Source organism: Megalops cyprinoides, chromosome 1 (genome assembly GCF_013368585.1).
Source record: "Megalops cyprinoides isolate fMegCyp1 chromosome 1, fMegCyp1.pri, whole genome shotgun sequence".
Lineage (NCBI taxonomy): Eukaryota > Metazoa > Chordata > Actinopteri > Elopiformes > Megalopidae > Megalops > Megalops cyprinoides.
This window is the reverse complement of record NC_050583.1, coordinates 12,694,354-12,719,979: the sequence shown is the minus strand read 5'-3', so window position 1 is coordinate 12,719,979 and position 25,626 is coordinate 12,694,354. Positions and strand designations below refer to the sequence as shown.

Sequence of the window (25,626 nt, the reverse complement as noted above, 5' to 3'; positions counted from 1 at the left end):
TAAAGAGAGAGGATGTGAAGAGGAGAGATGAGGCAGAAGTGGTAGAGGAAAGGAGAAGGGTGAAGATGAGAGAGACGTGATGAGGGCTCAGAGCCAGCAGAGGAAAAGAAGACAGGAAGCACAAGCAGGAGTGAAAGGATTGAGCTTGCAGCACTGTCAGCCAACCACTACCCTACCTCCTCAAAATATTCATCACACTCATAATGGAAGAGAATTGAAGAACTGAAAAAGAAACCTCATCAAGATCCTGGAAGGAGCATGTCTACACACACATGCACAGGGCTTTACCAGTGGCTCAGTGGAGAAGGCATTCATATTGCTGAGTCCTACACCCAGAGGTTATCAGCCAACGATGACCGGGAGAAGGCAGATACACGACAAATTTTCTACCAGGGATTTGTGGGTGGGTATGTCAGTAGGGATTGTCTCCCCACTCTCTGGCACACTGTGACTTGTCAGGCACCTGCAAGTTACTTGGATGATGTTAGTAAAAACTCGTCAGCTAATATGATTAATATACCTTAATTTTAACTACATACCTGCCAAAGAGATGCAATATATAACTGATACAAGGGCTCATTTATGTTGATTCTGACAATATGGGTACAGTGCCATGTCCTTCAGCCCTCGTTGCAACTGAACTCTTCACTTCATTGATTCGTTCATTACGAATCAAACATTCATTTAACCCATTGGTAACTGGGAGCAGTACTGGCATTATCAAAACTAAATTTGTATCTTGTTTTATAGAGGGTCTTTTACTGTTATTATTGTTTTACTAAAAAAGAAAACCTATGACTACGGCTATGAATTAAAAAAAAACTGCTGAGAGCCGAGTTTCAAAAGGAGGACAAGGGGTTCAGGTTAGAGAAGGTCACTGAACACTGAGTAAAGACCTGAAAGTTTCCAGAGAATAAACATCAGTTTGTTTTCTGACAGAAACATAAGGACAAGGTGTTTTCTTCGCAGACCCTAGCTGCACTTGAAAGTTTTGGGTGTCTCAAAAAAATTCCATCCGAACCTCAGAGTCGCCACGCCTATATTACTTCCTCCATGTTCTCAGAACTGCGGCACGTACAAGAGAGACAGATGGTCAAGACGTAAGAAAGAAACTCATGGAAAAGAGGAGGGACATGTGGCTCAGAGTTATTTTTCCATCTTTTCCTCCATTCTATTCGGGTTTTTTTTCTTCCGTGGCATTGAATTTAAGTGTCTTGTCAGAATCGTCTTCACAATCCCCCCTCACTCTGTACCCCTTGAGATAAGAGCTCTTTTGATCAGATTTGTTAGAAGCTCTCTGCCTGTCTCTGCGGCCTTCTCTGAGTCTCTCTCTCTCTCTCGATCTACCCCTACTCTTTAGATATTGTGCCCTCGCTTGCTTGCTCTCTACGTTCTTTCTGCTGTTATCCTCCCTCTCTCTTTTCTGTTCCTCCATTCTACCGGCTGCCCCTCAAAGCATCATGTCCGGTTCTTAGCCGGTCCTCATCCTCCTTTGATGAAATTATTGAAATCACGGTTTTATGGTTGTCACAGCTATTCTGTCTCTCTCTGAATGGAAGGGATCAGGAAAATTCTGCAAAAGCTCTCCTTTTCTATTACATATCCTAGCTGTGTCTTTGAGACTGAATTGACCCTTCTCCTGCAGCCGACACTCCAAATACCTTTCATGGGGTCAAAGGTGAAACATGTATTTCAGACCACAGTCCTTGCCACCTCCTTAATACCTGAAATAAAGGAAACCTGCTTTAAAAAATCTCATTCGAGCTCTACACAATGACCCTTAGAAGCCTTGCTTCGTGTCTCTCTGGAGGTCACTGAGGAGTCACACGTTGACTTTGGACACATCATTTATATGGTTGCAGAGGTCTACATTTAGGTCTACTATGCATCAGTAGCACTTGCATAATCTGTGTAAGTGTCTAACTCCAATTAAAACCCAGTAATTGATACCCATTTAGCAGCAGGGAACAATACAATTATTAGTAGTATTACTTGCTGCTTAGGAGGTGGTCCCCAGCAGGATAACTCAAAATGTGTTTTTTAACGTAGCAGATATCTCAATCTTTGGTCAAGATAACACGGAAGGTTGGTTAAAATATTAAAATGCAGTCACAAGGGCCTCTTGGCTACTGACTGCTGGTCATGAAAGCCATGGGGCAGTCTGTGTGACAGGGGCCTGCTGGGCTGTACAGTGGCCCGGGGCACACGGCAGCCACACCCAGGGGAGCTTTCATGAGTGGAACACGGGTGTCCCTCAGGTGAACAATACATGCGCGGCAGATTTAGAGCCCCTGGCTGCGTATGTCCACTGTTCTTAGGAGGAAGTTGGAGGAGAAAACCCCTGACTGAACAAGAGTCTTTTACTGTTTTAGTGTTTTTCTTCCTTTATACAATTTCTTTTTTTTTTCAACGCAACAAGAATTGTCAATTATTTATAAACACAGTGGCTGTGACACACACACATACACACACAAACAACATGTAGATTTGCAATCTTCCAAAATATGCCCTGGGGGTTGAAAATAATAGGCGCACATAAGCAAGCATACAAACACACACACACACACACACACACACACATACACACGCCAGTTCACCTTTCACTTGACTATAACCTTAATAATAAGCAAGTTTGAATCACATGAATTACCAACCATTAGATGTAATGATGGTCTGATGTAATCAAAATAGCGCTGGGCTTTAATGCTGCTGATGCAGACATACTCCTGTTTCAACTGGGCAAGATTATGCTCAACTTGGACTAATTTCAGAAAAAACACTGAGACTGAGAGGGTCTTGTTGCTTGGTAACTAAATAACAGCTAAGCCGTTTGGCTTTGTAACAATAATTATTTCCTCTGACCTAAGATAGAAAAGATACTGTGAGAAGAAGTAGGGGAAAGGAGACATGGAGACAGAAGGGGAGAGACAGACGGAGGGAGGAAGCAGAGGGAAAGGAAACGAGGGCAAAAATGAATGGGCTGAGGGAGGGAATGAGGGAGGAGTGGAGGGAAAGAACATGAATGATAAAGAGATGGAGAGAAGGAAAGAGACAGACGCTGAAACACGGGGAAAGACAAGGTTGTAGGAAAGCAGCAGGGGAAGGACCAGAGATGAAGGGAGAGAAGAAAGAAAGAGAGAGTAACAGACAGAAGACATGGTGTTGAGAAAGTGGGGGGAGATTACACAAAGACTTGTATTATTACGGTGTTACAGTGTTGAGCATCGAAGTAAATCTCTTCATTAATGTACTTACGTTCATGTTTTTATGAAAGCAATGTATGTATTGTAAATATTTTCAAGTCACTTTGATTCTTTGAACATTGATCTCATCACTCATGACACTCTAAGGGTGCTGTCTGCCACAGAAAGGATTTGTGAGCATTATCAAGGAACAATGGTGGCCCACTCTACAGTCTACAACCTTAACAGAACCTGATGTGCCCTTGCAGGTTTGGAAGGCGAAACAACCAATGACAATGTAAACATACACAGAGCAGCATCAAATGAGGACAGGTTGCAGTTGCGGTCGATACATTCTCTCTGCGGAGTTTCTCTCAGCTGAGTTTTAGTTCACTGGTTTTGTTACCAAGATTTTTTCATTTCCATGTCCGCTTGCAGGAAGTTGTTGTATACAGTTGTTGGTGTCACAGAGTGATCAGAGAATTACCCACAGAAAAAGCTGTGCTTTTTTCCAAGCCTGCGTTGTGTTTCATCTTTAACTCTAAAGCTGTGGAAAATGAAAAGTCCAGGGTCAAAGGTCAGGTTTTTGCCTTCCAGTCTGCTGTTCAGAATGCTAAAGGAGGCATATCTAATTAATTCATACATATCATAAGACTGATCTGATTTTTATGTTTTACCAAACTTCTCTGTCAAATCATGTGCAATTTTAATGCACATCCTGTTTTTTATGCCTTTCCTTCTTTATGTAACCCTGTTTTCGGAATCACCAACTGCATATTAGGCTTGTCTCGCTGTGACAACTTCTGCACTTGCACAAGATCTCTGAAGCGAGACGAATGCAATCCTCCAATAGACTTGCATGCAGGCTATTTTTTAAATATTTTTCATGCTACAAGCCACACATCTCACAACAGTGGTGTGGCTGCTCATTGAAGGATAGGCACAACTCCACCGACAGCGGAATTGCAGGGTGCCTGAGTGCAGATGAGGAAACCCTGGCCAACCTACCTAACCACTATCCCCAGCAAAATGAAGCCAATTTGTTCCAGCGTTGTGGAATCCCAGGCTTTGTCTTGCAAATGGCACAGCTGTTTTTGAGCCCGGGTTGTAGGGGCTCAGCCTGCTCTCGAAGAGAATGCCCTGCAGACCGAGCCGCCCGGGACCCCTTAATCCACATTTGTAATGTGACATTACAAAGATCCCGTCTGGTCAACAAGACGAGGTCAAGCATGACAACCACACAGCCAAATTTTTGATTGCATTGTTGACCCCTTAATTAAACTAAAAATTAACTGAACTCTGCGCGGCGTTAACTGATTGCATTGCATTATTGTGGTCTTTACTGCTTGAGCGGACAGTGTTCTGACCATCGGACTGTATCTTATTAAGCAAATAAACATTCTTTCAGTGTATGGATGCACTGAATCCAGAGCTCCAATATCTAGCCGTGTCAGTCCAGCCACACTCTCAGTTACTTAATGAGACCTTTAAATCAGGAAAACCAAATCAGGAACTATCTCATTACTGCTCTAATTTCATTTAATTTCAAGAAGTCCAATATTTCAAGTTACATTTTAAGCACTAAACCTTTAAAGTCTCCTAATCAAAGTTGCAAATGAAATTAGATGCTTGATCAAGTAGCTGACCTCTAAAATATGTTTTATTTTAAACTGAGCTCCCAGGTGGCACTTTACTGGTTCGCACACAAACTCCAAACACCCAGCCTTTTTAATTCCATTTAAATGAACTGAACTACCCCCTCCATCCATGTAGTGCAATCTTGCGAATATATATTAATTCTTTTCAGCACACATCTTTCCCAGATTTATCAGCTCTCCATAAAACACGCAATAGCACACAATGTATCTATCTGTTGGTGCTGACACCTCCTGTTCAGCCCTGGGCGACTGCCATGATTGTGATCAAGTGTCCAATTAGCCGAAAGCTCAAACTGCAGCCTACCCCGACCTGTTCCCCTGCGCGCGTGTCTGTAATCCCAAGGGGGGGGGAGTCGTCCTCTATGTCAGGAGACTGACACACACACAGCTTAGCTCCATGCAGGCCTCGTACCCCAATCCTCTTAAAAGAACTTAAAACCCTCATTACAGACAGATCGCGGATTTGTGCCGAGAAGGAGGGAGAGACCGGGAGAGACAGTGGTGAGTGTACGTGTGTGTGCGCGCGTGTGTGTGTGTGCGTGTGTGTGTGTGTGTGTGTGTGTGTGTGGTTGGGGAGTGGGGGAGGGAGGGGGGAGGTGGGGGGAATGGTGATGGAAGAAAATTGAACAGACCTGCCTTTATATGAAAGTCGTATGTATGTGCACAAGATTACAAGGTAATAAAGCACGCAGCAGGTACACGCCACGGCTGCACCATATCTTGCTCCTGCACACATCCCGCCAACATGAATGAAGACAAACGTCCTGTGTGTTTTTAACCCCACAGTTGCCATGGCAAATCAGTGCAAGCACACCTATAGAGGAACACTGGCCCACAATGTTTTTATGCTCTCCCTCCTATGCTTTTGTCTAACTGTGACACATAGAGTATGATCATTAAATTCCCACGATTCACACTGTCAAACAAACGTGTGATGTATTGTGCATGTATTCGGGCATAATTGTATTATGCTGTCGATCATTATCCAAAGACTCCTGAAAATCCCGGCGACGTCAGAACAGCATCTTCATCCTCTATAGCTTTTGTCAACACTTCACAACACAGCCAGAGCTACCTCCAGCAAGCGTAGCTCACCAGGCGAACCGCATGAGCCCGCCCATGTTATCTTCCCTTCAACGCCATTCACCTGTAAACTCCTGGTTCATTGCCCGAGTGGAGCAGGGAGCTAACTGTAGGCATTCGCTTTCGCCTCCTAAAGCAGTGCGTCTGAAGTGCGAGCACATGATGAGCTGCTAGACTGGAGCATTCGTGAGGCGTGTGCGCCATACGCCGAGCTTCCAGCATGACGGCCCTGGCAGCCGACCCTAAAGTGAGGCCATACATGCATAAAGGATGAGACTGCTGTGGAGGAGAGCCGCAGTGGTGCATGCTGGGTGATGCAGGGGGAGAGAGAGAGAGAGAGAGAGAGAGAGAGAGAGGTAGAAAGAGAGATAGAGAGGGAGAAAGACGGCAAGAGAGAGAGAGGGAGAGAGAGAGACTGAGAAAGAGAGAGGAGAGAGGGAAGAGGTGCGAGGGGAGAGAGGGAGAGAGATGGTTTTAATGTAATAAGCCCATACAGTAGTAGACCCTGGAGCAAACCTGTAATTACATTGTGAGCTTACCTTGTTTCACACTCTCAGTCTCTCTCTCTGCCTTCCTCTCTCTCTCTCTCTCTCTCTCTCTCTCTCTCCCCCTCCCTCTCTCTAACTGTCTCTCCCTCTCTTTCCTTCCTTTTCTCTTTTTCCCCATGGAATGCTTGGAGAGAAAAATGTCAGATCTCAGTCTGCTAATTTAGCATTGTGGACATGTGCAAGGGGCACTGTTTGATTCTTTCACAAATAATGCCATTCTTAAAGACAAACACTTTGTCTGTCTGGCTGGCCGTTCTTTATTTCCCTCTGCTTATTTGTCTTCGTCTCCTTACTGTCTACTACCCCATATCACCTTTGGAGAGGGGTACAGAGAAATGGACTGCTTTTCACAGTTCGCGCAAAAGCGAGAGTCATCAACCCCAAGCGGAGAAGCCAGCAGACCGCATTCAGAGAGCTGTGAACTCTGATTACCACCAGTACAGGAAGTCCACAGCGGCCCCATTCACAGCCACAGAGGCAATCAGCACCATAGACACTGGGGCAAAAAGCCAGGACAGCAGCAGCACAATGAACCCAAATCACAATGGCGCTAGCTGCATACGGGATGTGTTAATATAAAGATTTTCCTTTTGCGCTATGGAAAATTTAAATGGAAAAGCAGCACAGGTATCAGATGCGGCGCGGCACTGTGGTGACAGTAATAACAATAATAGAAGAAGCAATAGCAGTGACAGTAAAAGCATTTGCCATGCTAATTATTGGTTGATCTAATAATAACCCTGGAACAGCATAAGCAGTTGCTGCCAAGAGGCACAAAGGGTGGTTGTGTTATAAAATAAAACGCCGCGAACATGTTTGCTCTGACTTGACGAGCGCTTGGTGCATGCGGGTCCCTGGAGTTCATTTCCAAATGCTTCAAATACACAAAAGTTTTTCTCATACATTTTAAATGCGTTGTAAGCTCCACTTATATTTTGATTGTCGGGTCATTTTTTTCCGGAGAAAGCAGACCTGTGAGCCCTATGAGCCCTTAAAAGTGGTAGGAACAAAAGCAATGAATGCATATGAACAACAAGTGTACATTGTACATTGTAAATACTATTAGCCCCAGGCTGTGGGGGTGTGGGAAATGGCCAGGGCACTATGGAAATAGGCAGGACTAGAGGAAATCGGTTCCTGCTCTGTAGTGTTGTGTGGGTCACGAACGAGTCGGCTCCATGAGCCAGCTCCTTTACGTGAACGATGGGAGCCGGCTCCCGTCTGAGAGCCGCTTTCTTTTTTTTCTTCTTTTTTTTCTTTGAATTCTTTTTTTTTTCTACAGTTCTTTGAACTGTAACACACATTTATGCACGAGGACCAGATGCACTGTGTTTAGAGTTTGTAGCGAAACGCTAATTTACAATGTTCAATATAAATAAAACGTTCAATACGCATGTGTAATAGTGTCTGATGTTTTTACATTAATGTTTTTATACCAAACTTAATGTGAAGTAATGGTATTCTGGAAATTATATGGTTTAGTATAATTACATTGAATAATTTAAGTGATATACGCGCACACATACCGATCATAGCTCAAAACATTGCTAAATTTGGCTGAATTATAAAAGCCAGAAGTGGTACTAAATGAAGAGTCGTTTTCAACCTGAAAGAGCCGGCTCTTATTGCTGAGCTGAGCCAAATGAAAAGACTAACTCATTCACTAAAAAGAGCCAGAATTCCCATCATTACTGCCCTGAACACCACACGCACATCAGCCAGAGGGCACAGAGAGCAAGGCAGCTGCACTGCCCCCAGTACACTTGTGGGCTGCTAACTGCTGTCTGTGTGGCAGAGACACGGTGGCTTCAACAGCACCATTAACACCATGACCATGTGATTAGCCAGTTCTATTTAAAATGCTATAGTGGCATGACATACAACAGTCAACAGTGCCAAAGCATAGCAATTTGTGACTAAACATAAAATACACTGAAAATGTATCTGCCTTGGCTCCCAAGTGTATCATTTAGTGGGTTGCTCATATCGAGTGCAAGCTGAGTTCTATGGCCCAGGTTTCTGAACCAGAGTAGTCAACTGCTGACAATGACCAAGGGCTCACAGCAGCAGAACATTTACATTTACATTTATTCATTTGGCAGATGCTTTTATCAAAAGCGGCTTATAAGTGAGGCAGAGTACAACACAAGCAAGTAGCTATACAAGGAGTCAACAATATTAGCACTGCATGACCAAGTTCCAATAGTAGGCCAGACAAGGTACAAGCTAGCTAGTAGAGATGTAAGTGCATGAAACCATAGATTTGAATTTTATTAAGAAAAAAGTTAAGTCATGCAAAACTGCTTTAAGTGGTACTGTTTCAGGTGGACAGAAAAAAAACTGGCCTAGTTCCAGCAGAGAAATAGTAGTTGTTAGGTTAACCACAGTTCCCTCATAACACCATCTCTCGGCACTCTGACACTTGTCAAACATCTGCAAGTTGCTCCCCCAGCAAGTTGATGACATCAGAGGAGTAGAAGCTACCCCACGTCACCGCAGTACACAGTGGGCTTATATTGTGCCTGCCCTCCCACACCTCCCACTGCACAGGTTGACTTGGTCTGAAAAGCTGACGTTGCAAAATTACATTACATTATCGTCATTTAGCAGATGCTCTTATCCAAAGGGACTCACAGTTTTATCCATTTATACAGCTGGATATTTACTTAGCCAATTATGGGTTAAGTACCTTGCCTAAAGGTACAACAGCAGACATTACAAACCAGCAATCATTTGGTTATGAGCTCTGCTCCTTACCACTACACCACACAGGTATCCTAGTGGTAGGCAGCAACTGGGGACTAAGAGAGTTGAGTGAAATTAGGAAAAAAATGAAAAAAAGATATTCTTCTCTCTGTCTCTCTCCGTGTCTTTCTCACGTATTTAAGGTCACTGGTTCCTCCCTGTAGGGCCTCTATTGTTGCAGCTGGCCCGTGAACTCCAGGGAGGTCTTTGAGCAGACGGGTAATTTGTTTGCAGACTTAGACGCCGCAGGTGTACCTCTGACCCCTGGGGAATCGGGCTCGATTTCCCCAGAGGTCTGACCTTCCCCTTAGGCGGCACGGCACTTCTGAGATGTGTTTCTCCAATCTGATAACAACCTCGATTACCCCACAAGTCTGCCGGTGTCCTCACGTTACCTCCTGCTGCCTGCACCATGGCTGGGATGCCCCATGGATGGGCTTTCCACACTTCAGTCTGACGTGAGATTTGTATACTTCAGCCTCAGGTCTTATGAGACTTATCTCTCAACACTGTTACGGATCCAAGCCAGTCTCTCCCTCTTGCTCACTCTCTCTCTCTCTCTCTCTCTCTCTCTCTCTCTCTCTCTTAGCCTTTCTCTATTATTACACATCTCCTTTGCTATCTAACCAGGCCAAACATTCCGCAATCTCACATCTTGTTCCCTTTTACAGACCTTCCCTGCTCCTCTCTTCCTTGTCACCAATCTGTCGCTCTCCGCCCCTCTTCATCCTCTTATCTCTAACCGTTTTCTCATCCTCCCCCCCCGGTCCCCTTATCCCTCCTCCTCACCAACTCTAGCTTTTCCCCGTTCCCCCTCTCATGCCGGTAAGTGCCATCCATCTTTTCGCCCTCCCCAAGGTTTCTCCTACTGTCCCGGATAGGTGCTACTGGAGCAGCGCTGTGCAGAGCAGCTAAATAATCACCTGTAGTCAACTCCGCAGACAGCCTGATGCACAAGGTCCCCTCCGCTGCGGCGAGACACAGCCGTACGCCGCTGTGAAGTAAGCCTCCCATTGCTCTGCCAGATGCTGATTATTCCAGGTTTGTCTGACTGGAACAGGTCAGGTCGCTCTTGTGGCATTGAAACGGCATTGAATATATAAACACGCGCTCTTGCAAATGTCTTGTTGCCACTAATCAGAGAATCTGCACTTCCTGCACGCGGTGCTTGAATTGGATCCAAACGTTGTGCGAATGATTGGTAATGTTACACCAGGAGCGCTGCTCGAGCCACTCAGCGCCTGTCTCCGTCGCTGACTGTGTGTACAGGCCTTTGTCATCGGCTGTCCCGGAGGACCCATTCACAGCTTTGATGAGGTGATAATCTGAGGTTTTGTCACTGTGTCAGACGTGCTATGATGCCCTAAAATGAAAACAGCCAGAGCTGGGAGGGGAGAGGCGCGTCACCAGGGGCAACAGTTTCCAGGCTCCCCACCCTTAAAATTCTCCTCAGAGTCTCCGGGAATCGGCTGTCGACAGATGGACCGGCGCAAAGTGTCTGCTGCGTTCGGACTTGAAGTGTCCACCGGCACAGTGTGTTTTTATGGAACGCCACATTCGGTCCTCATTTATGATGGAAGTGACGGATGGGAACCAGCAATTGAGCCCAGCTTAGCACAGATTCATTAGTCCAATACCTGTGTGGTAACCAAACGGGGCATTTTATGACAAAGTGTGGGAAGGTGTAGCAACAAACCCCATCCTTACCCAAGGACTTTCAGGTCTGATGACAGAGGGTGTGTTTTTGCCGCTGTTCTTCAAAGAGCATTCACATCATCTTAGTATTACCGACCATTACTTATTTATCTTACAAAAAAGAAAATTCATTGGAGTTGAAACATGTCACATTCTATTAGTAAGTAAAACCCAGAGAAGGTGTTTGGTCTGACTTGATCTGTGCTCGGTACATCCAGCTAAGCAGTTTACCTGGGGGTAACTCCCAAATACTGATAAACTTCTTTCTGAAAACTTAAAAGTTGCTGCTACCTCCAATGCAATGCTACACTGATATAGTCATCTTCCCAAATCACTGATATATTCACAGAATTTTTACAGTGATGGGAGTGAAAACAGTGTATATAAACCAGATGTACATGAACCAAAAGCGTATACAAATAGTATTGACATCTTCACAAATACTAATGTGAACGCTAAATAATGACCCTTCAGACTAAGTCTCTTCAATCTTGGATTGGTCATGAACTAACCAGAAACGGTTCACCTGACGACCCCTGTGAAGTCTCCCACCTGGCTTATTGCACAGTGACTGTTGCTATGGCGGCCAGGTCTCCATTGATCCCTGAAATCACTTTGACACAATGTCCTCAGACCTCTGCTTGAAGGATGCAGCCGGGATGGGGACTGGGTGCAGAAAATTACCTCTAGATGAGAGGAGTCTTATATCTGCTTGATGTGGAGAACATCTGCTGCTATGTATTAGAGCAAGAGGATCTAGGTAAGACCAGGGGTCATTACGCAAAGGACAGCAGACAGCTGCTGACACAGACTTCATGCCACCACGTGACATGTTGAAGGGACAGAATCTTGGGGAGTGGAACTTTTTTATGATTGACCACAGCACAGGGGCCAATGAGAAGCTGAGCAGAAGGTTAGTCAAGACTCAAGTCAACATCACTTGGACTGTGAATGCTGACAAAGAACCCATCCCTAATAGCCTCTTGGCCATCAACGTCTGCAAGTGTCCCAGAGCAGGTTGGAGGCCGAGTCCGGAGCGATGTCAGAAGGGCCAAGACGTGGCACGAAGAAGTCAGGCGAGTGAGACCGAGAGGGACACGCAGACAGTGGCAGACAGATCCAGCTCTGAGACATGATCTTTGACTGATGTACGCGAAGAGACAGAAAAATTTTTGGTTGGCGGGAATGAAGGGTGGAAACGGAGGTACCGATCTGAAGCGCTCAGTCATCTAGACGGCAGTCTGGGAGCAAGCCTGGAGAGCAAGCGCAGAGGCATCCCAGGTGACAGGCGAAAGCCGCAGAAATCCAGACACACTCGAGCGATGACAGGAGGGAGGGAGCACCCAAGGACGATCTTTCAAAGGGTCCCGTCTAAACTTAAAAAAACTCAAATCAGTCTAAGGCGGGGATGTACAGCGAAGAGCCCCATGCTGAATTAGCAGGGCCGTTGCTCCCGGGTGGAGACTCCGCCTACTGACCCACGGGGGATATGCGCAGAGAGTCCTGCAGACCAGAGGGAAGATGACGTCATGCAGAAGTCATGCAGAGGGCAACAGCCTCTCGTTTGGACCGGATGGAGCGGTATAAAATATGTAGAAGTGCGGTGGTGGAATCCGGGGGAATTCAATAAAAGCTAATGAGATTAGCGCGGGTAGCGCACATCAGTCATAGGAGTGGGCCGCGGAGCGAACCAGTGGAAATCACTCAAATACAGTTGAGGAGCAGCTGGGGCGCCACGCGCCGGATAAACAGTGAAGAAATGGCACTCTGTGGAGTCTTCATCGCAGTGTCGTCTGGAAGGATTTGAATAACAGTGTTATTTAGTACGCGTGACACTGGGAGCTGTGACCATTCATACCAAAGATCCAATTGGCTGGATTTCTCCCACACCTGACAGCAGGCTCTAGCAACCGAGGAAGACGAGGGATCAGAGCGGCGGGACCATCTTAGGGTGGTAGGAGGGCTTTCCATTCAGGAAATCCAGTTCCTTCTTTCACTGGCAAAGGCTCAAAGTAAAATGAACCAACCGTGTAGGTCCCTAAAGCAGAATGAATGCAGCTTGCACAGTTCACTATGGGCCTTGTAGTACCAATGAAGATGATTCTTGACCGGGGCATGCCCGGATTGCAAACCCATCCTACAAAAACATCTGTAAAACATGCCTTCCTTCAAGGGACAGGACCAAAAAAAAAACAATGTTTCACATTGAGTGATGTGCCCAGATATTGATGGAGGACCGTGAGAAAAAACCGTGATACTGTCGGGCCTGCTGGGCCGATCTATTGGTTCTGCAGCCCACGCTGATAGTGCGCTATCAGGACCAGACAGCAGACAGCAGCAGATACTTCAGGTATCAGCGAATCATCCGCGCAGAGGGCGGAGGCCCTTATCAGCATGCGCATCGGGAAGCGGTGTTGAGTCCCACGCCGACTAAACGGAGCACCAGTTGAAGGGAGGAGGATATCGCCGCTGACAATCTCGGCTCTGACGGGCGGGTTTGATAGGCGTGCCTGGAAAGAGTATCACCAGAGAGAGTTACTAGAATGAATGGGAGGGGGAACCGTCCCAGGAAAGCACCGCCATCTGACAATAGCGCGGGGAGGGAGAACACGTCAGGGACGGGGGGGAGGACCATTGTCTCAAATCATTAAACTCATTTTGTCTGAAGCGGCGAACCGCGCGGCCTGCCAAACGGAGAAGCTGTCTCCGAGGGTCACGCTCTTGGAGAGGGGCAGGGAACGAGGGAGGCTGGAACGAAGTGAAGTTATTGCAAGCCTTGAGAAAGCAGCCACGGGGTGTTTGGCACGTAAAAAAAACAAAAAAAAACAAAATGGCACCATCCCAGTCTCTGTAGAAACTAAATCTGCCCTGCCTTAAGGCTGCAGGCTTCTGGGTACTGGGGCAAAGCACTGCCAAGCTGGGTCCTGCAGCTCAGATGAGAAACACAGATCCCGAGAGCTCCGCCTCTGAAACCCGCCCAAATACAGAGGAGAGGCTCCGCGACTTAGCCGTCTGCTCTCCGCCTGATCTAAACTGACACTCTGGGTTTATCTCTTCATCTGCTGTTGTTCGCCGCATCCAGCAAACGCTCCCTCAGGAACGGGGCCTATCAATGAACAGCAAACCCCTTAAACTCACTCGACAGGCAGCTTTCGCGCCTGCCGTGTTGAAAGGGCACATCCAGTTTACCTCGAGAGGAAAAACAAAACAAAAAAAAAAAAAACGCTGAGCTGTTCTCACTGTGCGTCTGCATATCACGCAACAAGAAAACGTAGGGGTAGCAGATGGTTCTGGTGCCATGTCTGGTGCCATCTACAAACAGAAGCCTGCTGGATCCTCCAAACCTGTCCTCACCCAAAACCTCATCCCCCTCACTCAAGAGTGCCCTTTAGAGTGAGATGCACCTCATCAGATGAAAACTGAAAGACCCATAAATGCAAAGCAAAATGTTTTTGATCTTTTTTTAAAGGTCTGTGTATTGTATACTGCAGATGAGGTAATCTGGTTAGAAATATGACATGACACACTTGGCCAGTATTTTGTTTCTTTGCTAACATTTCTTTTCTGAAACTGCACAAAGGATAGTGCTGAAATGGTTTCACTAGTCTTATTACCATAACTTTATTACTATTTATCAGCAGGAACTCACATTTTTTTAGTTTAACGGAATATGTTAAACTGAATAAAAATTAAGCCCTTGAGAAGCTATACATTTGGACATAATGTCTTTTACAGTGCTGATTATAAATACTTAGTATGTCCAATCAACCACTACCCCCAGGTAATTTTTTTTCAGGCAATCAGTCTAGTTTCCTGTTACAAAATATTAATGCCACAGAAGATTAGCTTTTTCTGTCTTTTATCCAAAAAGTTCATGTTATGGCATTAAGACCCTTGCTGAACAGGAGTTTACATTTCTGCAAATAGCAGAGCAATGTCTTTCCCAACCACACATATTTTTAATGCATATGATTTTCTCAATGAATGAAATTTTATAACAGATACATGTGCAACTCAAACAGCAGTATTTACAATAAATAGACTGGTACCAAAAGTTTTATTAATCCCTATTCATGCTGCTACTGAAGTTTACAAGAATACTTGTCTATTACTTTTGTCACACATTATCTTAAGAATGATGGCAATATGTGAATATACAAACAACAGTAATAGAACTTCACTCTAAAATCTACATGGTCATTATTTTCATTCACCCTTCCTGTCCATTCACATATATCATTGAGGTGTTGAGGGCTGTATTGTTTATGCCATGATGGTAGTGCTCTCTCTTTAGATTTTTTTGCTACTGGATCATTATTACTGCATGAGCTGTAATCAATATTTCCTTCTCATTAGGGTTCTTTGATCCCCAAGCTTTGATTCTGTCCTCTCTTCCACCTTTAAAAACACGCCAGCCCAAATGAAAATGTCAAACTGCCTTGCATATTCCTACCGACACAACAAAAATGAAAATATAATCTTTCCCCGATTGATTGCCTCTCCTCTGCCATGTCCTTGAACCAGATTACCTAATGTTACATTACATTATTTAACACCTTAGCAGACAATGTTGTCCAGGGAGGCTTATATGTTACACATGATCCATTTATACAGCTGGACAGTTTGCTGAGGCAATTCAAGCTAAGGACCTTGTTCAGGGGGGGAACAATGGCAATGCTTACTCTGGTACTTGAACCCAAAACCTTCAGGTTCCACTGCTACACCTGCCCACCTGATTTCCTACTGATATTTAACACTTAACCCTTTTCAGGTTTTTAGACTTACTGACAGCACATGTGTATCAGCGCAGCGAAAAAAAAAAACCAAAGAAAAAAAAAGCAATGGTGGTGCCAAATCAAACCTGAAAACGAACAGCCCAAAATTTTTGCCTGAAGCTGGTGATGCACCTTTTCCAAATCCCTGGCGGCCTACTGATATTTAACACTTAACCCTTTTCAGGTTTTTAGACTTACTGACAGCACATGTGTATCAGCGCAGCGAAAATGGTGCAATGGTGGTGCCAAATCAAACCTGAAAACGAACAGCCCAAAATTTTTGCCTGAAGCTGGTGATGCACCTTTTCCAAATCCCTGGCGGCCGCATTCTCTCACCTGTGCTTCTCAGGTCACTGCCTCTCCAGCCTCCCGACGGCTGACTTCTGATGTTAGATGAGGTCTAGGCACTGACTTCCTGTTGTATTGTGCCGTCGCGCTTTGGGCTTCGGTTCCTTCCACCTCCTTCGCACCTTCTTCCTCTTAAAGAAGACCTGGGTGCAGATGATATGCAGGGACTGGAAGGCTTGTCTCTTGGCCTTCTTGCATTCAATTATTCCCCAGTTGGGATTTACGCTATGTGGTTTCTCCGGTGCAGGAGGCTGAGAAGCGGTAGCCGTGTCCGTAGGTACACACAGATGTGTTTCCAATATGCCCTCTCTGAACAGGCCTGGTTCACTGGGCTTTCAGGTAGGGTGCTGGAAACAGAGAGAGAGAGAGAGAGAGAAGATTATAAGATACCCGATGGCAAAAATGAGCCATGAATGCCAATTGATCTCATTTTCCGTGCTGAACAGCGGTTTTCTGATTACACATCCATGTATTGGTATATGAAATCTAAATGTCTCATTTGTGCTCTATAATTAGAAAATTATTTCAGTTACCAACATTATTAATACTACTGTTGCCATTTCGCACTCGCTTTTGCCAGAGGCTATGTGCGAAACATGACACCACTATACCCTCAGCACAATCCTGCACACATCCATGACTACACATTAAAATGTCAGCAGAAAATGGATCTGAAATACAAATGAAAATTTTAACAGCACGCGTGGATCTTGTTTGAAAACCAGCATTTGAGGAGGCACTGAGGGAAAACATTGAAGAGCTGACGATCAGACAACCATGGAGAAGGCCGCGTGAAACTTCCCTGTTTATAAGAGCAAATGTGATTATATTAGCAATATTTAAACCCTTACATGCAAGTGGTTCATTAACACCCCCGCTTGAGATGAAATGGAGCGGACTGTGTGGTTTTTTTTTTTCCTTCCTTCAAATGTCATTGCAGTTATTTTCTGGTTGCTGCCAACTTATCTTGAGAAGGGCAGGGGAGGGTTGTTTGTTTGTTTGCCTCTCATTTAGTGACACATAGTCATAGCTCCCAAAGTCCCCTGCAGTTTAAAATTAGACTGATAGGTCTGGACACATGGGATTCGTTGAAGACAAAGGCCAGAATCAGGGATGGAGAGAAGGGACAGGGACAGTGGAAGATTAGAGTATCTAAATCAGATAAAAAAAAAATGGTAACAGAGCAAGAGTCAGGGAGCACGATAGGACTGAAAGAGGGAGAGAGAGAGAGAGAGAGAGAGAGAGCAAAAGAGGGAGAGACGAGACAGACGAGAGAAGGACAGAGGGCGTCAGGGGAAATGTGCCTGGGCTGGCTGGAAAATTATTCAATAGAAAAGAGGAAAGTGGGGGGAACAAAGAGAGAGGAAGGGAAGGTTCTTTCGACGAGAGATGAAAATGATGTTTCGATCCTCTGTGGCACCAATCAATCTGACGGGGGAACCGTGACTGGACTGGAGGAGGTGGCGAGGCAGAGGGGAACGGATTAGGGGGCAGAGGGGCCGGAGTGAGCGTGACTGGAAAAGGGGTAGAAGAAACGGAAAGAGGGGAGGAAGGAGAGCCAGCTAAAACACAGAGAAGAACAAAGAAGAAACGGGTCAGACGGAGTGGGTCAGTGATAAATAAGTAAAATTAGAAAAAGAGAGGGAGAGAGATAACCAAGAATGAAAAAGGGTGGGGGGGGACGAAGATGGGAAGATAACAAGCAACGGTTTGGGGAAGGGAAGTCAGAGATGGACAGAATCAAAGACGGGTTGAAGAAAGCGAAAGAGTGGGAGGCCCTACACTCACTATTGCACAGTTGCCCCTAGCAACCATCTCCCTCTCTTTCTGTCCCTCCATCTCTCTCTCTCTCTCTCTCTCACTCTCTCTCTCTCTTTCTCTCTCTCTCTCAAATTTATTCTGCCATTCACAAGCACAACATATCCTCCTTTCTTGTTGCTTGCAGACGGCCCCGTGGGGGTTGACATGTCACTGACTGCCACCTTGTTAGAGTCCACAGTCCACCTCACATTCACTTTCCCTGATGTCACACGTGGCGCGCAGAGAGGCAAGCTCATCTTCTCACAAGCATCAGCGTGTTAAAGCTCCACTGTAACACGCTGTTATGGGGCATGCCCTATGAGACACTCGAGATCACATTCCGAGCTCCAGATGCAATTCGCCGCTAAGCTGGAGTTGCATTAAACCCACAGGGCGGCCTTGACACCGATGGGCGGAGAGGCCGAGTTTGGAGCCTAGAGTTTAGAATCATTGTTATTCTCCTCTGATTAGACTGCTGTGAACACGGAGGTGGTTCAATTTCATACGAGAAAATGAAGAATTTTATGTGTCATTAAGATACTTGTTTTGGGGCTTATCATATGTAATTTAATGTGCACCTTGAGAAAGTGCATATGATGTTTCGGCCATCAAGCCACAAGACCTTGCTGACACACATGTTGAATAGGAGTTGACTACAGTACTTCTCAAAAGCAGCAACAGCAACAACAAGCAATGAAGAGACCTGGCCCAACAAATTAGGGAACAATGTTAAACTTCCTTAAATGATTAGAAAATCACTAAGAAAAATGCAAATACAAAAATACAAATGAACAGTATATCAATTTGAGTTACTGTATGTCAAGTATGCCAAAAATGAATTAATTTGACTTGCATGTGAAGAATGAGGCCAGTTTACGTTTGGGATGTTTTGTGTTCTTAGTTTAATTGCTCTCTGCTATTTAAATTATACCATTCTTAAATTCGTCATGATGTTTACTATATATTTTAAACCATTTTAAATGAGTGGGGTGGGGTGAGGTACCAATTAAATTTTGATTTTAGAGCAATGAGACAGGACTAGGACCTGGCAGCTAGGCAGACAGTACAATGCTCTGTGTTTGCCTAAACAGACGCTCTTAATCCAAAGCGACTACATACTTAGCAAAGACATAGGGGGTGGGGTGGTGGTGGTGGGAGGGGGAGGAGGGGGGGGGGGGGTCGTGGTCCCCCGTTTGTAAATCTGTGATGGCATTTAAGCCTCCGACCCATTTCTCATCTGTATCCGTCCCACTGGTCCGACAGTAGTCTCATTTTATCGCTCAAGCAGGACTGAATTAATATAGTTCAAAAACCCACATAGCATTGCATTAGATATTTATCAGCTACATGAGCCAGATTGAAAAATAAATGAGGACACGAATGCTCACTTTTAGTTTTTTAGTTCTGTGTAAACCCATTCAAGGTTTTGGTTTCAAACAAGAAATAGCTTTTTTTTTTTTTTTGGTGCGACCGGACATCCTGGGCTGAGTGGCGGCTCTTACATAGAAGGGATACAGATTACAGATATACAGTTCATAGTTGGTGCACATGAAAGGAACACAAATCATTTGACAACTAGGATACACTGCTGTGCACAACCAAGTGTTAGCCCTTTAACTGGATAAGTGAATGTGATGATTTCACTCCATTGCTTGCAGAAGAGAGAAATAAAGTAACATGCTATGGAGGGGGTAATCTCGTAATCCTATTGGAGACCACAGGACATGGAATTATGGGGAAGGGTTTACAGCTGTCTGTGCCGACATGGCTAATGCAATCCCTTACGATAAAATAACATTAATATGCGTATGAAATCTTGACAGAAACCTGAAATACGTTTGTGCAGCACAGGAAAGGTTAGACATAATTATATTTGCGTCTTAGTCCTGATGTCATTAGAAAAGAGATGTGTCACAGACGACCTTAATTTGGGTTCCTGTTTGGGGGACGGTGAATTACCTCCGCCCACACATGAAAATGCAGGAGATTGATATTCGCAGATCTGAGAGAGGCATGACTAAAGCAGATCAAGGTGTCTGGTGGATGCACAAGGAGGCCGCACTCACGGAGCTGAAATCTCACGATTTCCTAAACGTGCTTCGCTACAAACATGTCGGCTCGCCTTTGTTCCGCTTCAATGTCAAACGGGGGTGCTTCTGAATGCCGCGCGGCGCGCAACAGCACACCGATTCCGGCACGACACACCGAGATGTCAGAGCCAGGGTCAGTTTTTCCCCCTCCTTTTATTCCATTCAACATGTTTCAAGGCGTTCTAATATTCACAGCCACTCACTCTTGACAGCTCCGGGTCCAAATCCTCACATTATAATTCCTGAACTAGACCTGACGCTGCGTTTCTGGAAATCAATTCCATCGACCTGGAATCGATCAGACCCCACGAAAACCCACTGCTGAGGGTATCCAGCACACCCCCTATTCTGCATGCCATCTCCAATGTTCTTATGGGCTGAACAAACAGCACGCCATTACCACTGGGGGCTCATTGATTTTCAGTCCATTTTGACTCAATGTTTATTGTGTATCTCTTCAATTTTTTCCCTTAAAAAGAGCATAAATTTAGCTGGCTAACACAATGTCAACTACCAAAGCTAGCTACATAAAACATCAACAGTCAAGACCCATGCAGTTTATATAATTTGTCTTATTTCATGAGGAAATGTGAGGGATAACATTAGTATATCTGAAGAATAACACCAGTAAAGCATTCACCTGAATTTTAGTAAAGTATCTACATGAACTACATTTCTACTGGCTGGCTAGCCAGCTAACATGTTAACAATAGGTATGTTTCAAATTACCACTGCTATTAAAAATTGCTTTGAAAATACCAACAGTAACAATCTAATCTGTTTGCATGCAGGATCTTGAGAATCAACACACGCGCAAACGCTGTGCTATGTTCCTATGGAAAACGGAGGCTTTCAGCCATCATAGTATAGACGTACACTCAGCATGCAGACCACTTGCGGGGGCTCTCACAGTGCAGTAGGTGGTATACATATACTGGCTGTTCAGCACTTTAGTGAATACTGGTATTATACTGACGATGGACGTCCAGAGGAGGAAACTTAGATCTTCCTGTTTTGTCTGGAGCTGTTTGTAGGGAACTTCCTTTGTCATCAGGAAGTCACAGATGTTAATCCAGGGTGAGGCACTGCTGTTCTACCCTTGAACAACATTTTCATCCTGAATGAAATATTCAGCTGTATAAATGGGGGTATGTCAAACGTAACTTATGTCAGGTAATATAAAGGTGTATGTGGTGGGGCCATGATTGTTCAAGCCACAGAAATGGTTAAAGTGTAATGTGGTGAGACATGTTGACAAAGCCTGGTTCATTTCCTCCGCATGACATCCATTGTGCAAACCAGCACTGCGGTCTGCCCCAAGGCCCAGGGAGAGGAATCGGCTGACTGGCTGAGGTGAAATGTACATTGAATCCACATCTTGTCTCCCTGCTGGTGGCAGTGATCTTATTTATTTATTGTGTGTCTGTGTGTCAGAGTGCGCTCACCTGTGTGTGTGTGTGTCTGTGTGTGTGCGTGCGTGCGTGCGTGTGTATGCATATGCTTGTGTGTGCATGTGCGTGCATCTTGAATGTGTGTGTGGCAGTGAGCTTCTAAGGAGATAAATAACTACATTCCCTGGCCCATGCTGAGGCAGCTGGCCCCCTCATTGGCTCCACTCTCCTTCTGCACAGATGCACCCCAGGAAATGTGTGGTTGCAATCTGCCTCCACGGAGCGAAGCAGGACCCCTATTAAACCTGTCTCTGTGTAGGCGTCTATATGAACACAGTGCTGTATAGACTATACAGATCCAGCTTGTGCATTGTCTCTGTGGGTATGCCACATGTATGTCATATTCTCATATTCTCACATCACGAGTGTATGTGTGAAAGTGTTATCGCGAAATAAAAGAAACACCTATCTAAAAAAAACATAGCTATCAGCACAGAGAATGAGGAACTGAAGGACTATCGAAAATATCTTGTTTAATCGTTTTGTCGTGAGCTCCCGATGCACTGCATCCACCGACGTGGTTCGCTGCGCAAAAAGCAAGCTAAACACAGAAACGCTCTCAGAGCTTTCTCACATTGTTGTAGCAACGCGCCAACATCGCTACAACGTTGTACTGGACGTTATGAGGATGTCGCATCCTTGGCTCGGCTTTTTCACAGCAGTATCACCCCAAAGCCAGACGAGAAGGACAATAGCAGAATGCAGACAATTGATTCCGGGAATGTGTTCACTCATTCAGAGGGTGTAGCCTGGTCAGGCTGGGGGATTGCTGGGCCGGGGTAGTGACGAGAATGCTTCTGAGGATCTTATAATGGATGAGTGCAATGAAAGCCTCCACATCAATAACGATGACTGAGCGTGTGCCAAGCGCTGCCTGTTTTGCATGACATATCACTCCGCCACGCTTATGTGGGAGCCCCTCTGCTGTACTGCAGCCATGCAATTAACCAACGGCGATAAACAGCACATGCTCAGGTATCTATTGATCTCTGGCCTTTCGGTTGCATCTGTAATGGAATACTTCCTCTGATTTATGCATATAACGGCTATGAATTGAAATCCAATACCTATTTATTTGTCAGCGTTATTGTGGTTTTAGCACGCATTTACTTTGCTTTTTCGTATAGATTATCAACATGCATGAGCAAATCCGAGGGGGTAATCAAGCATTATATATAAGTCTGCAGAACAAATGTAGAACAAATGTACTGCAATGATCAACGTGCCTGTAAAAAAACAGAGCATTTCAAAAGATGGAGGTGAAATACATCACCATTAATTTAGTGCACTCCATGTACCTTAGAAAAAAGAACTGTCAAGCATAGCAAAATAACTAATCATCTGTCTGTAGCTACAGACATCTCTGCTCTTGAAGTCATGTTACTATGGTGGAGATATCTACCCTTAAGCTTCCTCTCCCAGTGATTGACTGTGTTTGGAGTCTCTGCAGTGTAGACGCAAACTGTGTGCATTCACAGCCAATAACAGCAAAATATTCATGGCTCGACTACTTTTTCCATTTTTTTTTCCTTTCAGTCATGCGTAAGCATGTCATACAGCACAAGGAAAAAATTCAATAAATCACAGTGCGGATGGCTTATCTAATCACTGTTCTGCATGATTGAATCATTGATGCAGCCATTGTCATTATGCTAGTGAGACTGCTTACATGAAACAATACACTAAACAGATTTACACACATATTTATCTATTTACTGTATTCATATATATATATATATATATATATATATATATATATATATATATTCATATCCTGAATTGAAAATGAAAAAAAACATTTGACAACTACATGTTTGTTTAAAACTCAGTGCTCAAAACTATGTGCTGTATGCTATATAGTTACAAACATATAGCTCTGCGATAAACGCACTCACAATAAAATGGAAATCTCAAGTTAGTTGTAACATATGATGCAATCTGCTTGCACCTTGGAGCAAGACCCGAGCTGCTTCCGTAAAAATCAGTTTGAATAAATCCGCTCCACAGTGTGCAAGGACTCAAACATCCGCTCAGTGTGCCAGTAATTTCTGAATGCGGTGGTTCATTCCTCATATTCAAACCCCGGTAGCTACATTAACCTTTACACAAACCTCTCCCACCTCAAATTTAGCACACCTTGCCACCAGCCTTCAGATGTTAAAATGCTGAAGTGAAAAGCATAATGGTGCACAGAAACAGCACTCTTATCCCCTTCTCTTATTCCACCATCCCTTGAGGCTTCATTTGGAAATTGAATTCTTTAATGAGGGCTACAGTCGAAGCTGGGAGAGACACTTTTATGTTTTTTTTTTGCCTGAAATATTCACAATGTGGAAATGCTTCCAAACCATCTCTTTTAGCCATTATTAAGGACATGTTTGTAGTACGTAATGAACGATGAAAGTCTCTTAACCTTTTCATCTGTCTGTGTACAGCCTACTACATTTATTTTTTTAATGCACAGAACGTATCTAATGGCACATTGTCTCCCTCTTGATAAAAGACTGTTTTATGCATCCGTTTCTGCTAGTAATTTCCGTATGTGAAGCAGATTAGTGTTCCCTTGTGGATTCTCTTAAAGCCCTTTCAGCAATTGTATCATAAATTTAAAAGTAAGCTTCCTCTGTTGGGTATCTTCTAGGACCACAAGCCTCTGCATCAAACTACACAATGTTATGTTCGTGTCTCTTCTTACTTGAAATTCTCTTAGAGTTTAAAAAATGAGAATAACAGTTCTTGGACTCAGTCTGGAAGTTTGGAAATGTTATTTAGGCCTTTAGATGTGAGGATTTGTAATACAGACACCTTATGGAGAAACTTCAATTTCAGTTCCGACATCCAAAGAAATCCAATTTCCCCAAAATTCTTTATTGTCCAGTTTCCATGTTACAGGGTATTCTGAACTATGTTTCTACTTTTATGAAACCTGTAAATGAATGCTTCAAAACCAAATAACACAGTGCATGCTTCTTACAACACACTATATGACTGCACTAACCCAGGGATTTCATAAAGTACATACGAATTATACATACAGTCGAATACATAATTATTAAATGCAAATACATGAATCAAATAAAGCCAATAATGGTTAGTGGTTAAAAGGTTCATTAACAACTGAATGCTTCTCATGAAAGAGTATTGTTAGCAAGACACTATGAGCCAAAGTAAACACTTGCTTAATGACTAAGTCTATGAACTAACCCTTTCTTTCATCAAGGTAACTAGCTAACAAATTATCTGAGACATCACCAGCAACAAATGAATGGACATAAGACAGTGCTCCAAAATGAAATCAAGCTTCTGGCTATAAAGCTGGCTAGTTAGCTGCTAAAAGATATAATTTAATACATGGATGAAGTTACCCATTTAAACTGCACCTTGTTACAAAGAGGTACTGACGGTTTCAACCTGGCCCATTTTTAACAAGCTATACTTACGAAATGAATCTCGTCTTTGTTACAGGGGTGCACTTACACATTTGACCTCTTTCATGTTACAATGTCCTTGTGGCACTTCTCTACTACTCTTACCATTGCATCACTAATCAATTGGAATTGCCCATGTCAGTACTAAATACAACATACAATTACATAGTGCTTATATGGGTTGTTCCACTATAATTCCAGTGGAGTAAGGGCATTGTATTTAAGTTGTTCTGATTGAACGTTTAAAAACAATATTGCACAAAGGAAGACACATCTAGCGAGACTGTTGCCAGTGTGCTTTCCAGGTAGCTTGTGCATCACTGAATTAAAATGACGTGAAGAAGGATATGCCATTGCAAGTGGGTTAATAGAGTACTACAATATATCTGAAGGTATTGTAACATTTTGGATCTAACCTGAACTGTAATCAGCTGAAGAAGTAAGACTCACTGAAAGCAGTTTCGTCTGCGTCTGCTGATGTTTTGTTGATCCCCATTATTGTAGAGAATAATCGTCACAGTGTTCCTTTAAATACACCCACCCTATTACATGATCACTTTAGACACGCACTGACATTTTCAGTTATAACAAGACATTCTGTCAGACTTGCCAGGGCATGTCAGTCTTAGCAGGACATTTAAATGCCCCACTATGCCCTAAATTTCTGAGTCTGACCGAATATCTAAGGCAATAATGCAACTCTGACATTTTCTGACAGACTTCACAGGACATTTCTGTCCGTGCCTTACATTTTTAGGCGGGAGCGATTGTTTTTGTCACTCAAAGAAAATAAAATGAAGGGGAAGAGGTGCAGTTCATTGCA

At 44.1% G+C, this 25,626-nt stretch overlaps 1 protein-coding gene across 3 annotated transcripts in view; it reads right to left on the bottom strand.

The window, feature by feature from the left end:
* Window positions 1–25,626, bottom strand: part of elfn2a (extracellular leucine-rich repeat and fibronectin type III domain containing 2a) — a 102,608-nt gene that overhangs the window by 46,687 nt on the left and 30,295 nt on the right. For all 3 annotated transcript variants that reach the window (XM_036544510.1, XM_036544486.1, XM_036544495.1), the window contains exon 2: window positions 16,023–16,381. The gene's annotated coding sequence lies outside the window, so the exon portion shown is untranslated. The remainder of the gene's footprint in view (window positions 1–16,022; window positions 16,382–25,626) is intronic.